Below are 15,851 nucleotides of genomic sequence, written 5' to 3'. Positions count from 1 at the left end.
GCACCCGCTATTAGGAAAAGGGCTCTCAGTTGACTTCTGCTACCTTATTGGGTATTTCTCTTTTTATGAAGGTGTCCATTTTGCAGCTGTAAACTCTTCTAGAAAGAGTTGGATGGAATGGCTGGAATGTGTGTGATATTGCAAAAATGTCCACCTTCAGGATTTCATCTGTACCCTCAAGTTCTTGACTTTGTTTCAGTCATAACTCTGTGGCATGATGTCACCACCACCACCACATAATGTCTTGTGTCTTCCTCCATCTTGCGATCTATGTCTCCTCCACTCCAGATCTGGAAAGCATGTATGCTGAGGCTGTTTTTCAGCCCATGACATGTTATGCTATTGCAAAATCTCCACAGTTGCGTTCTCCAATGTGAGGAGATGGACAGATGTGTAGATATGTGTGGAGAGAACACGATTTTTGGATCCTAGGAACAAAATGAGACATGGAATGGGATACCAAACCAGAAATTCCTTTGACATTCCCAGGTAATTTCAAGAGCCTCGTTCTCTAGCTGGGCATATTTTTTTCTGTGCTGTAGAACCTTCTAGAAAAATACTCCACTGGGTGGAGCTACTTTTCATCTTGCCTTTGAAGAATGGCTGTACTAAGCTCCTTTGAAGACACTGCTTCATCTGCTCTGTTTCTGTGGCTATACCATACCAGTATGGTGATCAACTTTTTAAAAAATCCACGTTATGACCACTTGTTCTCCCTCCAGAGGTCTTGGAGAGGCCTTGTCTCCTCTGCGTTATGAGGCAGGAATTTCCCTAAGTGATTCTCCATACCTAGAAGGTGTCTAACCACGCTCACGTCTCTCGACTCCTGCTGACATTGCTCATACTTCGCACCAACGCTGACTCCAGGAGCCTCCGCTATCTGGCCTGAGAGTTTTATTTTGCTCTTTCGAAACTCGCACTTTTCATTTGGAGTCACACCTGCTTCTCGGAGATTGCAGAGCGCAGCCACAAGCCGCCGGTCGTGTTCCGCTTGTGTACCTCCAAAAATAAGCACGTCATCCATCTGGCACAGTGCCCCCGCCGAGACCCTCCAGAATCTGTGACATTTTCCGTTGGAAAGTGCTCAGGCGCTGACGATGTGCCGAAGCACTATCGGGTTGAGGCGGAATCACCTGAGGAGCGTTATAAATGTAGTAAAAAGAGGGCTGCGTTTATCTCGGAGAGAGAGGGATTTCCAGAACTCGGAATTGGCGTCTAGTTTAGAGAACACTTTCGCCCCCTCAAGTTGTTCTAGTGTGCATCCTACAGCTGGTACTCTCTCTCTCTTTTTACTGAGTCATTCAGCTTTAGTGAGATCAGTGCAAATTCTCACAGGGTTTAGATACGGCACCCGTGCCGTCACACCGGTCTGTTAGTCCTTCCGCTTCTGAGATCCTGCCAGCGACTCAATCCTCACCCGCTCTCATTTCACCTTTGGCAGGAGGGGCAGAGACAGACCGCACTCTGAAAGAGAGAAAGGATTGGCATCTGACTTAAATATTCACTATCCAGCTTGACTAGTTCGCACAGCAGTCGGGGGAATTGTTTTAGATGCATGGCATCTAAAGTTTAGACACACCATGTCTCTGGACCCAAGGCTTGAATGGCAGGTCACTCGAGAACTGGACTCCGCAACCCTTTCTCCACATAAACGCCCTGCGTAGCTCGCAGCTTGACCTCTGTCCTGCGATGGATCATTTCTAGCACCCTGCAGGACATCTGATGTCGAGCTTGCGGTGTTTACCTCTTCCCTACAGAAGGGCTGTGATATGTTCACTCCTGTCGCTTTTAACCTCAACTGGTGTATTTTCCCATTTTAGTTTCGCCAGACAAGATGCCCGCTAGTTGTCACTGTTAATGGAGTATAAGAACGAAAAGCCTGCATAACTCATGTCATCATTCAGCTTGGCTACAGGCCAATTCCTGCATACTTTAGCGTCGGGTCTATTTCTTCTGTGGCTGGGCACTGATGCCAGCTGAGAGCTTCTTGTTCACACCGTCTGCATCCTGCAAGACTGAATAGTTTTGTTTTTTCTGTAAACCAATTCTACGTCTGTTGGGCTCATGTCTCAGTATTTGTGTTGCATTGTCTGTTTTCCTGTTGCAGTAAAGTTGTCGTGGGTATGTTTGACAAATAGGTGGACATGAAAATAGAGATTTGAATCACTATCATTACAACTACCATTACAACTAACATTACAACTACTACAACAACTACCATAGCAACTACCATTACAACTACCATTCTCCTTTATGACAGAAACTCTCATGGACAGTGCTGAAGAATCAAAAAACCACTTCTGAAAATGTTTAGCTGTGAGAGGCACAGGCACGCATAAATATCAGAAACACCAAACCAATACAACTTCCTGGGCACCTCTCGAAGATATTTTCGGCAACATCGAACATCCACCTGTGCTTTTTTTTCAATGAGCACGAAGGCATTTTGTGACATTTTGGTATAGCAATGATGGAAAATAGCAGGAATTTTTATGGAACATCATCTGTATGTCCTTACCGACACGAACATGACATGGTGAGGTGCACATGTACCGTAATCCCGTAAGTCTGTTATGTATCAACGTAATGCACTGTAACACTTGTCAAAGTCAAATTTATTTATATAGCGCTTTTCACAACACATGATGTCACAAAGCAGCTTTACAATCGTATTGGTCCAGATCCCCAATGAGCAAGCCAAAGGCAACAGTGGCGAGGAAAAACCCCCTATGATGGTGGGGATTAGGAAGAAAACCTCGGGATGACCAAGGCTCAAAAGGGAACCCATCCTCCATTAGGTGGCCCCTTAGCACAAGTCCGTATTTGTGGACAAAAGGTGGTTCTACATTTATGGTTCTAGTTCCCACAGTCCCTTCGGTGTAGATGTTGGGCCTCAGGTAGGAGCTAGCATCAGCATGTCCTCTTGTGGCAATGGCACATCCAACCCCAGTATCAGTACATCCACTGGCAATCCAGACAATCTCCTGGGTGCTTGTAGATGCTTGCAAGCAATTGCATGTAATTACTTGTGTTGTGAAAGACAGCTAAAAGCTGTTATAAAACTGTTGACAGTATCTACTGTTTACTCCTGCCCAAATTTTGCATGTGCAAAGGTAACACTGGTATAAATTGCAAAGATATCAGTGCTCTAAACTACAAAGCACGAGACAAACCTTCCTTTAGAAAGACAGCATTAAGATGACGTTCCTGCCAGAAGCCATAGAGAGGTCAGAGGTCAGAACACCCCCTACTTTTCTGCTTCTTCCCCTAACATGTAAATCAAAGCTGACATGATTTCCCTACGCTGGACGTTCGAATCCTGAAGTCGCTCTAGACCTCTCCGACCTCTTTATCCACTTCTGGCACTCTTCAGGTTTGCTGAAGTTCAATTTTGCCAGAGGGGGGAAAAGACAGAGGTCCACGTTCTCCTCTGCTGGAGCGTGCTGTTCCTGAACTTGAAACCAAATGCCACACTGGAGGCAAAACCGTATTTCAGTCAGCAGCATCCTGCCAACGATGCGATAGTGGTGGATGTGATAGTGGTCCAGGATGATGCTGTATTAACACAGGCAGGCTTTATCTTCTGGTTGGTGGCACGTGTGTGTGTTTGGACCCCCCCTCACACGCTCTCCTTTACACCATCTCCACCACCCCCTGCTGGTCAATGGTAGCTGGGTATTTCATGTAAATCACAGGTTTGTGAGGCTGTTTTATGGTCTTTTGAATGTCACATAAGTGGATGAAGACAGAAATAACTCGAGACGTTATTCATCAGGATCCTGCAACGGACACGAGACACGACCGCACACACCCCCCCCCCCTACACACACGCACACACACATGCAGCAGCAGCTCTGTCCACCGTCTTTCCTTCTCTTCTTACAGCAGATAGGCCATGACAAGCAAAATGCAACTCGGGCCTTGAGAAATGGGCCAGAATATTATTATCTTAGCAGACAGGGACCAGTAGTGAAGGAGGGCTATCAGTAGTGTGGTGCATACTGCGCTCAGAGGGGGAGGAGAGAGAGAGAGAGAGAGAGAGAGAGAGAGAGAGAGAGAGATAGAAATACAGAGAGAGAGAGCAGGTGAGAATGAAGGAGAAATATTTGTGTTTTTTATGTCTCTCTCTCTCCTTCCTCATGCAGTTGTAGTTCTGCTGAGGGACACCATAGCCCTGATATTTTGCTGATCAAGGGCCCAAGAGAATAAGAGTATGTCTGTGTGTGTGTGTGTGTGTGTGTGTGTTTGCGTGTGTGTGTGTGTGTGTCGGCGTATTCTTCCACCTGAAATGACATGAGTATTATTCTCATATACCCCGGTGTTCCACCCTGTCTCTCCACACATCTCCCAAAATGGCAACTCTGCAAGACATCTGGAAAAATGAAGACTGGTGAATTCTACAGAAACTATGGAGTTAAAGACACACCACATCATGCAATCATCAACATATATTGTTGATGCACCAAATATTAGACATGGTGAGTTTCAGGGAATAAACCTGCATGAGTTATTTTACTGATATAACTATAGTTATGATACTGCTTATGAAGTAAAGTGAGATATAATAGATATATTACATTGCTTGGGGACATAATGTGACAAATAATGTGAAACTTGTATTAACTTTTCAGAACTAAAGAAATAAAAACTGTTTTTTTTAGCTCAGACATTGCACTGTATAACTAATGCAAATTAGTATGTTCAGTGTTCATTTATTACTGAGAAGGACTAAATTACTTTTGAAAAAAAGGCCATTGAAACAGAATAACTCCCCTCTCTCTCTCCCTGTACTTTGGCCGGACAGTCAATGGCCCTCCCAGATAACCAACCTCACACACCTTCACTGAGCGTCATGTCCTCAGAGGGATATGTGTCTCAATGAAGACCACTGGACCATAGTGTGGACACGTGTCTCTCGCTGTGCCGGACACAGAGGAGGTCTTGTTCTGGGACTGAAAGGGGACTCCGTTGGGAAATTCCCAAAGGCAGAATGGTATGTGCTGTGTCTCAATACAGGCCCCTCCTTGCCGGTCGCCCCCGTCCACTGCGGCAGTTGTCTTGTTTTTTTGTTGCATTTTGTTCGTCCCTCAGGTGGGCGGGGCCTAACATCAGGCCATCACCTGATGGTCGTTTGTCCGTCTCTATATGTCTTGTGTTTGTTCCAGTTGACTGCTGGTTTGTGTATCCTTTATTTGGATCAAGTCACGGGTCTTTAGTTGACGCACGTTATTATGAGACCCTCCATTTCCTCTGGGATTTGGCACGATCACTTTCCTTTTTTCTTCGCACTTTTCACCCCATCACATGCTGAAGCCTGATGGGAAATGTCTGAGAATGGACGACGGATGTCCTGTGTGGCGGATGTCCTGCGTGAGAGATGTCCTGCGTGGGGAATGTCCTGCGTGTTGAATGACCGACTGGATTGGGCCCATGGGGGATGCCGATTTCAAGCCACTGCCAAAAAAATTTGGACTTCATTTAAACCCGATCCATGAGGTCGGGGTCATAAAAAAATCAGTGTCACGTCAACGTTTTCTACATGGCATCAAGGCAGCATCTGGAAAAGAGTAGCTTTAATTAGCAGAATCAAAAACAAGTTGATTAGCAAATGATTTTGTGTAGCTATGTGTACTCTGTCGAGATTCAGCCCATCTCCTGACTGGCTCTGTGATTTATTCCTTCATTTTCATCCTCTGACTTCAATTCAGTAATCTCAGTCATCACGGACATATGTAATTACAAATTTGCTTACGCATCAAGGAAACAACAGTTATTTATTGAGAAATGTCTTCCCCAATGTCTGCTTCAGTTAAAATGGGGGTAAGAAATTCTCAAAAAAACAACAAACAAATGAACGATTTATGCACAGAACAAGAGGAGGTGGAGGGAGGTCCATGTGTTTTGGTGGCTCACTGTAACTCGTCGTTGTGCTCTTTGGGCCTACAGGGATTTGCACCTACACTGACTAACTGTCCACTTTGAAGAAATTAATATTTAATTTAATATTAATATATTTAGTTGTTTTATTGAATTTGGAATAGTGAAATGGGCCTAATTCTCCTGGGGACCGTGGCAGCCAGGTGGGCGTGCAGATGGGAGTATCCACTGTGAAATGTTCTCCTCGGATCTTCTCAGCTTGTGTGTTTGTTTACTCTCTTCTCCCTGTTTGCTTTGCTCCTCCTCCCTCCTCCAGCCACTGAGACGGAGGAGGAGGGGGAGGGGCCCATCCAGATATGAAGTGCACGGCTCGCACGCCCGAAGAGGATTCGGCTTAACACCTCCATTTCACTGAATCTGCAAAATCAGGTGTTTTCTTTTACCAGCAGACTTATACCTAAGTCAAAGCTAAAGTCAAACATATTTATATAATGTTATTTACAACAGCCACTGTCATGAAGAGTCCAAGGTCCCTGTGAGCAAGGCAGTGGCTCCCGGAGAACATGAGGAAGAAACCTGGAGAGGAACTAAGAGTTGAAGACAAGGACAGCTTCCAGGTGGCAAAGAAGTGGGTGGAGTTGGGAGGAGCCATGGGGATGAGGGAGAGGTCAGGGGTGGGAGGAGCCACATGGCAGGTCAGGGGGTGGGAGGAGCCAAAGCAGCTGATGTGGGTTGAGGCTCAACAGCAGGAGTAGATGTACCTCAGTAGTACGAGAGCATAGATTAGTAGGCATTTTCAAATAGTAGGTAACACTTTTACTTACTAACGTGAAGTAATGCATTAGTTAACATGAACAACACATGAAGTAATACATTAACAATAATTAACGTTATAATAATTAACGTTAAGTAAACATGTAACAGTTGCAGCTCCTGTTTTGACTCTTTGTTGCTCGCACCTTTTTAGAGCTTTAGTGTTTTAGATTGGAGCAAAAGGGACTAAAGAGCTAAAAACAGTATGAACACACTTCAGTTCCTATGCTGATAGATTCTGGATATTTCCAAGTTACCCATTACTTATGTAGGTAAATCTGTACAATGTAATATATTCCTTTAAGGTCGCACCAAAGGTCACGTTAGTAAGTAAACACTTAATGTAAAGTGTTACCAAATAGTGTGTAAAATAGGCGTATGTATTATGTAAGGAAGAACTCCAGCAGATCTAGAAATGGGAGCACAGCTAACAGGAGACACGAGGTTCCTGGAACATCTGCGCTCCGCCGCTCTCAGTCAACAAACCTGAGTGACAAAAAAGAGGTGAAGTGAGAGTATCACACCGTATCAATTCACCATAACTCTCAATACCCATGAACCCCCAGATCTGCACCTTTAGCTAAGAAGAGAGGAATTTAAGAAAACGCCTGACTAAGCAAATATGTTTTCAGCCCAGCCTTAAATATTGAGACTGTGTCTGAATCTCAAACCTTGACAGGAAGGTTATTCCATAGCGTGGGAGATTTATAGGAGATTGCTCTGCTGCCTGAGATAGATTTCCTTATTCAAGGTACTAATAAAGAGCTGAAGCTTTTGATCTGAGCACGTATGCTAGATAATAATCTACCAAGAGTTCACCAAGTTATTGCAGGGCAAGACTGTTCAGTGCTTTGTAGGTCAGAAGTATTTTATAATCAATATGAAGTTTTACTGGGAGCCGATGCAATGCAGTTAAGATATGAGTTAAATGACCAAGCATTCTGGTTCTTAGCAAGGTTCCTCAGATAGAAAAAGACTAAAATCCTAAAAATACTATTTACGTAAGCTTGAAAGAGAGACTGGGATGTACAATTACATTAAGATCTTTAACCGTTAAACATTATGTGATTGGGAGACCATCAAGGTTTATTACATAATCAGAGAGCTTACTGTGAGGCTGCCTGTGGGCCAAACGAGCATTTCTGTTTCTTCAGCATAAAGTGAGAGGTAGCTTCTCAACATCCAGTGCCTGATGTCATTTACACAGTCCTTAATTATATATAGATGATATTTATCCTCAGGTGTGTCATCAGCATAGCAGTGAAAATTAGCACAGTGTTTCCAAATAAAGTCACATAGAGCTAGCAAATATAAAGGCAAAAATCAGGGGGCCCTAGAACAGGTCCTTGTGGAACACCAAAACCAACCTCTGTGTATGCTGAAGAGTCTATGTTCACAAACGGATAATGATAGATGAATAAGGACTATTCCCTACTGAACTTTACGCTTATTTATTAAAGTAAATCTTGAATAAAATAGCTTCAAAGGCATGTGGTTAAAAGAGTGAGGAAGGGAATGCATGACAGGACTGTGGCCTGTAAGAGGTTAGCAGGCGGGGTGAGTAGGCCTGTGAGAGAGAAAATTCTTCAGTGACTTGCAGTGCGACTCAAGGCGCAGTGATTTTTGCTGCGTGGGACAGATCCACCCCCTCCCCCACCCCCCGGAATAACAGGTGCTCCGGATATCCCCAAGGTCCCCGGGAACAGTTGGTAATTGTGTTGGCTTAGCTGTCTCCTCAGTGACCCGAGTCTTCTGTCTCCGTCTCCATTTCTGCCCCAGTCTCTTGCTCTCTCTATTTCACTCTCTCCGTCTCAGTGACTCTCTGTCTCCCCCTGTCTCTGTCATGCTCTCTATCTCTCACACTGCCTCTCTCACCTCTATCTCTCTTTCTCTCTCTCTTTCTCTCTCGACATGTCTATTTATTTGCTGGTATTTTTAGGCATCATATCTGATGGCAAAGACTGGCAAATGTATCACCGTCTGCTTCGCAAACACCCCCCCTCCCAACCCCTCGTCTCTGGAGGCTGTTCCAGCTTTATTCCCAGCTGTCGATGACCCCCCCCCCCCCCCGCCACCACCACCACCACCCCCATCACCACCATCGAGTGCTGCCGTTTACATTTCAACTACCATACCGCTAGCTGTAAGTGTGTCAGACCCCTGAGATCTGTCTGCCTTGTCTCTAAAAGTGCAGGCTCTTCATCTCACCACACCACTGTCGACAGTCTGCATCACCTACCAGCACCTACCTATCCGACCCGCCTACCCGCAAGCCGAACAACCTTATTCTTACCTGACCACAGATATGATGACTTCAGTGCCCACTTACAAAAATATCAGATGCTAGATATGTAAGTAAATTCTTATGTATCTTATGTATCTGCTAAATGTTAGCACACGTTCGATTCTGTATTTTATATATTCTGATCTAATCCTAATCTCAGTTGGATTATTGCATATTTAGTGTTAAATGTGCTTCAAGGATATTTCCAAAGCCTCATCACAGTCACAGGCAAAATAATCCAGTTTACTTTACAAATTAACATGTGCTTTCTCACGGCACATCCGTTGCTCGGATTTACATAAGGGAGTTTTCATTCCGTGAGATTGCTCATTGATTGTTATGAGATTAATTCATGGGCATGATAAATGGTTGGCAGTGTTATGAAAGCATCTGCACCCATTTCTCAATTCTGTGAGGTTAAATCCTGAGATTGAGTGTGCATTAGTTAATAATATGTGTGTGTGTGTGTGTGTGTGTGTGTGTGTGTGTGTGTGTGTGTGTGTGTGTGTGTGTGTGTGTGTGTGTGTGTGTGTGCAAAGAGGGGGACGGTATCATATGTAAAGGTCATGTTTGTACACCACAAGGTGCGTATGATAAATATTGTGCCATCCTGGGGGTGAAGGCTTATGTGCACACGCACACACGCACACACACACACACATTCAGAGAGACAACAGGAAGTGGACGTTTGACATCATGTCTTGGCCAGTAGTGTCTTGTCGCTTCATTCGCTTTTGCACAGGCAAGTTAGTCAAATGACCTGGGACAAAATCACACTGACCAGCACACGGACTGAAGGCTAAAAGCCTGTGCTTCTGAGGGAACGTGAGTGTGTGTCACTGGTTTGGCTAAAAGCCTGTGTTTCTGAGGGAACGTGAGTGTGTGTGTCACTGGTTTGGCTAAAAGCCTGTGCTTCTGAGGGAACGTGAGTGTCACTGGTTTGGCTAAAAGCCTGTGCTTCTGAGGGAACGTGAGTGTTACTGGTTTGGCTAAAAGCCTGTGCTTCTGAGGGAACGTGAGTGTGTGTCACTGGTTTGGCTAAAAGCCTGTGCTTCTGAGGGAACGTGAGTGTGTGTCACTGGTTTGGCTAAAAGCCTGTGCTTCTGAGGGAACGTGAATGTGTGTCACTGGTTTGGCTAAAAGCCTGTGCTTCTGAGGGAACGTGAGTGTCACTGGTTTGGCTAAAAGCCTGTGCTTCTGAGGAAACGTGAGTGTCACTGGTTTGGCTAAAAGCCTGTGCTTCTGAGGGAACGTGAGTGTCACTGGTTTGGCTAAAAGCCTGTGCTTCTGAGGGAACGTGAGTGTGTGTGTCACTGGTTTGGCTAAAAGCCTGTGCTTCTGAGGGAACGTGAGTGTCACTGGTTTGGCTAAAAGCCTGTGCTTCTGAGGGAACGTGAGTGTGTGTGTCACTGGTTTGGCTAAAAGCCTGTGCTTCTGAGGGAACGTGAGTGTGTGTCACTGGTTTGCCGGTGCAATGAACTGGGAAGACACCTGGCTTGGTGATGGGTATGGGTGAGAGACACTCAGTCGCCGGCGGGCGCTGGTTTGCTGCCAAGCAGTAGATGGAACACCTTTATTTAAGGTTACGTCCCTGTCTGGAGGCAAATGTGACACACCTGTGAAATGAACACTCCATTCATCACTGTTGTTAAATTCACTTATAGACCACATATAAGCATATGGGTGTGATACCATCATATGCTACTCAATCACATTTTTTTACTTTCCATCTTAATGAACAACATTGTATATATATATATATATATATATATATATATATATATATATATATATATATATATATATATATATATATATAAAACCACTGATCAGATCATGTATTTCAGTTCAACATTTAGTTGTATTATGTAGACAAAATGCCATATGTAGTGTCTTTCAAAGGAGCAGGTGAATAAACAGACAGTCTCTCTCTCTGCAGTTCAGATATTAAATCTTTGTTTTTCTGACAGAAGAATGAGGAACCGATAACATGGGTCCTGCTGAGAACCGTGTGCCCCATAGTATGTTGGGAGAGCTACACTTAGGACAGCGTTTTGTTCTCTTGTATAAAACTTCATTAAATATGAACTAATAACTGAACTATTTCGGCCCAGCTATTCATAAAGTCCCCCACAAAAGATATAAGAATATACATTTATCGGTTAATTAGTTACTCGCATTAGCTAATTAGCAAAATGAAAATTGTGATGCAGGAAGACAGCCATGGAGACAGCCGTTGCTGTGAAGCTGTGGTCACGGCAGCCGTTACCCAGCGACGACGTGAAGGCGGACATGCCAGGTGCACCCGGCCCCCTCAACCAGCTTAGTTCATCATCTGTATCCCCAGTTGGATCTCCACGATGGCCTCAGCTCCTAGTGCAGCTAGGACTTTAAGAACATCCACTTTCTTCTTAAAATATTTACAGATTAAATTTATTTGTTAGCAATTATTGACCTGCTACTAATTCTTGGTGGTCTTTTCTTTCTTTTTTCCTTAACAACGTTTGCTAGAAGGGTTTCTCCAACGTTTCTCGATCAAATATCCATCCGCAATGTCTGTAGCTTATAATCAATAACCACAAACTATCACTATGGCATATTTCCCTGTATGTTGAAAAGAACATAAAACCTGAATCCAAACTCACTCGTAATGGAGCCCTAAGGGCTGTTGTCAGAGTAGTCAATAAATATTTATACAAAGTGTGTTTTGGCACAGTTCTTATTTCAGTTACATGCATTCGTAAATGAAGTCCCGTGTCTGTTTCATTCAACCCCGCAGAGATGGAGTGACTGCTCCAGAGGAATGAATGTGTTGTGTTGATGTGTTACTGTAAACACAGTTTCTCAGATGTTTATTTATTTTTTTTTACTTTTTTGTCCAGAGGTTTGAAAGTTAAATAGTAATAGATTAGAATAGAATCAATAAGACATTTCTCACGACATTTATTATGTACATTTATTTGTTTATTCCAAAGACATTTATTGTATTGTATTGATATATAAGGTAATGACTGTAGTTTTGGAGTGTCCTATTTATAATGCATTTTTTTTTCAGTATTTTCAGTTGATGTCTGATGTGACCTTGGTTGCCAAATGCATTTAGTACACCCACTGACAATGGTTTGGCCCTGGAATTAAATAAATGTTAAATAATGTTTTGCCTTATTTGATGGGCTCATGAATAACTGATGAGCTGTATTCTTATTGGCCAGATTACAGTGAGATTCACACAGAATCATCCTGTCAAAAAATACAAACCAAACAAATGAAACCAAACATAAAACACTTGCTACCATTGTGCATGGTGAACGAGTGTTTTGACATCCAGTTGGATATGTTTGAGTCAGCTTTTACAGGGAGCCGATGCAATGCTGCTAAGATATGAGTTAAATGACCAAGCATTCTGGTTCTTAGCAAGATTCCTCAGATAGAAAAATACTAAAAATCCTAAAAAAACTATTTACATAAGCTCGAAAGAGAGACTGGGATATACAATTACATTAAGATCTTTAACCATTAAACATTATGTGATTGGGAGACCATCAAGAATGTTTTTAGCATTGTAAACGTTATTGTAATGGCGTCAGATCGTTGTGTTGCCTGGGTTACACTGCTGTCTCTTCTGGTTCTTCGATGCTTATTTGTTGTTTTTTGTTTCTATCTCTTAACATAACTGGCTTTTTGACCCTGGAGCTTTGTTGATCCAGGATGGGGTCTTTCTGCATTTGGCCATATAATTTGCTCTACTCAGTGTTTGGGTCCTATCTTCTCTCACCATTCATTACAGATGCATCATATGTTTTCCAAAGAGTGCTTTATAGCTGAGGCCATGTAAAAACCTTATTGAAATGTATACGTGCACATAATACAAGTGCTTCCTGAAACGCGGCAGGGGCTTTTGTATCCAATAAAAGAGAACTGGACAGTGTATATTATTTAATTTAACTTTATACATGTAGCACATTTACTATGTTTGAAATGCATTTCAAGTTGATTCACAGTTTTTGCAAAAACAACAAGATGGCAAATGTTAATCCTGAAGAGAGTTAAAAAGCAACATTTATGCAATACTGAGTAATTTGTTTTTAATTTGCCTTGTAAAATATTTTTTAAATAATGATTTAAAAGCACAAAAGCATCTTCAGTAAAGTAAAATACCATTTTTTTAATTGTCTTATGTAAGGTGTGTTATATCATGGGGTAGGTTTTGAATATTTATAAAATGAAAAGATTTAAATACATTTAAATATTAATATAACTCTTTATTATTGACGTTATGACTGTTATACGTACAAACAGAACCATGTTTAAATTCAACCTTTAAACAGTGCAGTGTTTGTGAAGCACACTTTACATTTTCTTACAATTGCTTGCACACTAACATTAAAAATAACTTGTAGTTAGTGAAACCTGACACTTAAGAAGAACAGCCCTCATCTGCACTCCTATAAACACGTTCTCAGCCTCACACTTTTTGCAAAACACTGCGCAGAGTGTTTTGCAAAGTACTAAATGCGCGTCTCTACATTAGACACAAAAATCTAACATATCACATCTTTGCCGTGTCAAGGCACTGCCTTTCAAAACCCATCAGCTGATCAAACACCGCTGTCAAATGTACAGACACTTGGATGTTTAACTGTAAACTCACCAATCCGTAATGTATTTTTATTCCTTAAACACTATTAAAATGCAACAGGTGAGCTTACCTGTCTTCAATCCAAAACCCTCCAGCATAAACATGTGCAAGTTTTCAATATTGTTTGCTACACGAAACCTTTATACATGCAAGTTATTAATAGGCAAAGGCATAGTGATGCATTCTCACAAGAACGTCTTCCTCATAGATGAGGGTAAAGGTCACTGGACATTGAGCCCTTTTGAATGTTTCAGACCAACGTCAAGGTGACATCACAACGTGTGCGGTGAGTCAGAACATTACAAAAACACAGTCCACACGCTCTGGTTCTTCATCATCGTCACAGCACAAGCAAAGTGAGGATGAGGAGCAGATGAGATACATTGCCCTTTGGGACAGTGTAAGACTATTGATCTGCTCTGATACAAAATTTATTTCATCCACATCCATATATATATATATATATATATATATATATATATATATATATATATATATATATATATCTGTGGTGTTTTGCTGCTTTTGTGTATGGCTTTGTGAGTTTTGTAGTGCTTTGACAAAATTAGCTTTTTTCAAAATGATGCTAAAGCAATCATAAACTGTACACAGTGGTGTTTGGGAAGCATTCTTTAAACAGAGCGCGGTGACTGGAAAGATCTGTTGACGTTGAGTTATACAAGAAGCTCCTGCATCTGTGCTGAAGAAGCGAAGTTCCTCCCTGCCCCATCAGACCAGCATGTTCTTCAGGCTGTAGTGCACTAGCTCATCCCAGACATGGTGCCTTTTACCTCTTATGGAGATGAAAAAAACAAACAGAATTATATCGAATTTTGAGAAAACCAAACAAAATAAAGGAGTTTGTGTACCTCTTTTCAAATGAAGAGCGCAGACAAAATGTACCGAGCCCTGTGCATGGCTGAGATGAGAAAGAAAAAGCCTTTGAAAACCTCGCTGTTTCATGACCCTTTCGCCCAGCTGATGAGAGACCAATGCAATATTCAAGCCATCTCCCAACTACAAGCTTCCGGCAGGGAACAACCATTTAAGCATGACGAGTCGCAATTATCAGAAGCAGGAAAGGCGAGAAAGGGCATGTGGGTTTCAATAAATTAATTAGTAGCTTATACACCAAGCCATTCTCCTTTAACTGTTTATGGTGGAAATACAGGAGTAGAACTAAATGTAATTAAAACTGCTTGCCCCCCAAAAAACAGAAAAAGATGTCAGAACACTCTGGTCTCAGAGAAATAAGGCCTTAGGGAAAAATAACAAAATAAAAGTCTCTGGAAATAGCAAAATGAACCGAGTGTGTTTAAGAGTAGGGTGCAGAGAGAATATACTGGACCTTTGGTTGAGCAAACTGTGTTAGTTCAAAAACCCCAAGAGGACGTGTGTCGGTACATCACCAAACATCTCGCAGCAATGCGATTGCCAGATGAATCCTAAATCATGCAGCTTCCCAATGACACAACCACCTGTGCAAAAGTGATTCAGCCCAAGAGCTGAGGAGAAGCTGAGGAACTTGGATTTCACAGGGACTTACTTTCCCCAAGATGTTGAACTAAACAAGTCCCGCTGACCCGAGGGTGGGGAGATATAATTAGTCATGCATATTTTCCTGCAAGAGGCTTCGTACCGTACAAAAAGGAGCACCCTGACATTTCTACAAAAGTCCGTCCACTAATGCATTTTGAACAGTTTCGTTTTGAGCATGCTGGAACAGAATGGTTTCTTCGGGCCTCCAGAAAGCAAAGAGGTGAAGTTTTGTTTGAAAGACCACACCCATGCTCGTGATTTCAAGCAGTGTTATGGGAGGACAGGTGACGAATAGCATCCAGAGATTGAAGAATCACAGGAACAGGCATGAAGTCATCAGCACACGGGAGGAGTGCTAAAGTGAGAATATTTTTATTTGGATCAATGCTCAAACTTGAAGCTGCAATAGTGAAAATCACACCATCACACTATCCCACACCCGCCCCCGCCCCCCTCAGGGTAATAAATCTCACAACATAATGACTACATTTTCACGGGAGTCTATAGAATAGGCCTATCACCGTTAGCATTCATTTTGACACAACAGGTGTGCAGGTGTAGGCTATACTGTGAAGTCTGACCTTTACTGATATCATTGCCGGTCACGTCAACCAGAGCTCTGACGTGATGAAAAAAAAACAAAAGCCCAATTAGACTTCTGGTATGTAAAGGGTCCAAAGAAACCCATATCAGAATCAC

The 15,851-nt window shown here is 42.6% G+C and overlaps 1 long non-coding RNA gene across 6 annotated transcripts in view; it reads left to right on the top strand.

The window, feature by feature from the left end:
* Nucleotides 1-12,902, top strand: part of LOC143519628 (uncharacterized) — a 29,128-nt gene extending 16,226 nt beyond the window's left edge. For 4 of the 6 annotated variants that reach the window (XR_013132485.1, XR_013132533.1, XR_013132505.1 and 1 more), the window contains 6 exons: nt 4,369-4,478; nt 4,805-4,993; nt 6,194-6,306; nt 6,385-6,505; nt 8,880-9,041; nt 11,188-12,902. This is a non-coding gene — a long non-coding RNA (uncharacterized LOC143519628). The remainder of the gene's footprint in view (nt 1-4,368; nt 4,479-4,804; nt 4,994-6,193; nt 6,307-6,384; nt 6,506-8,879; nt 9,042-11,187) is intronic. The other 2 variants (XR_013132522.1, XR_013132492.1) reach the window with 2 other exon arrangements.
* Nucleotides 12,903-15,851: the final 2,949 nt, after the last annotated feature.

Source organism: Brachyhypopomus gauderio, chromosome 1, assembly GCF_052324685.1.
Source record: "Brachyhypopomus gauderio isolate BG-103 chromosome 1, BGAUD_0.2, whole genome shotgun sequence".
In the NCBI taxonomy this organism is placed as follows: Eukaryota; Metazoa; Chordata; class Actinopteri; order Gymnotiformes; family Hypopomidae; genus Brachyhypopomus; species Brachyhypopomus gauderio.
The sequence above is the reverse complement of the archived record's forward strand: the minus strand, read 5'-3'. Positions and strand labels throughout refer to the sequence as shown.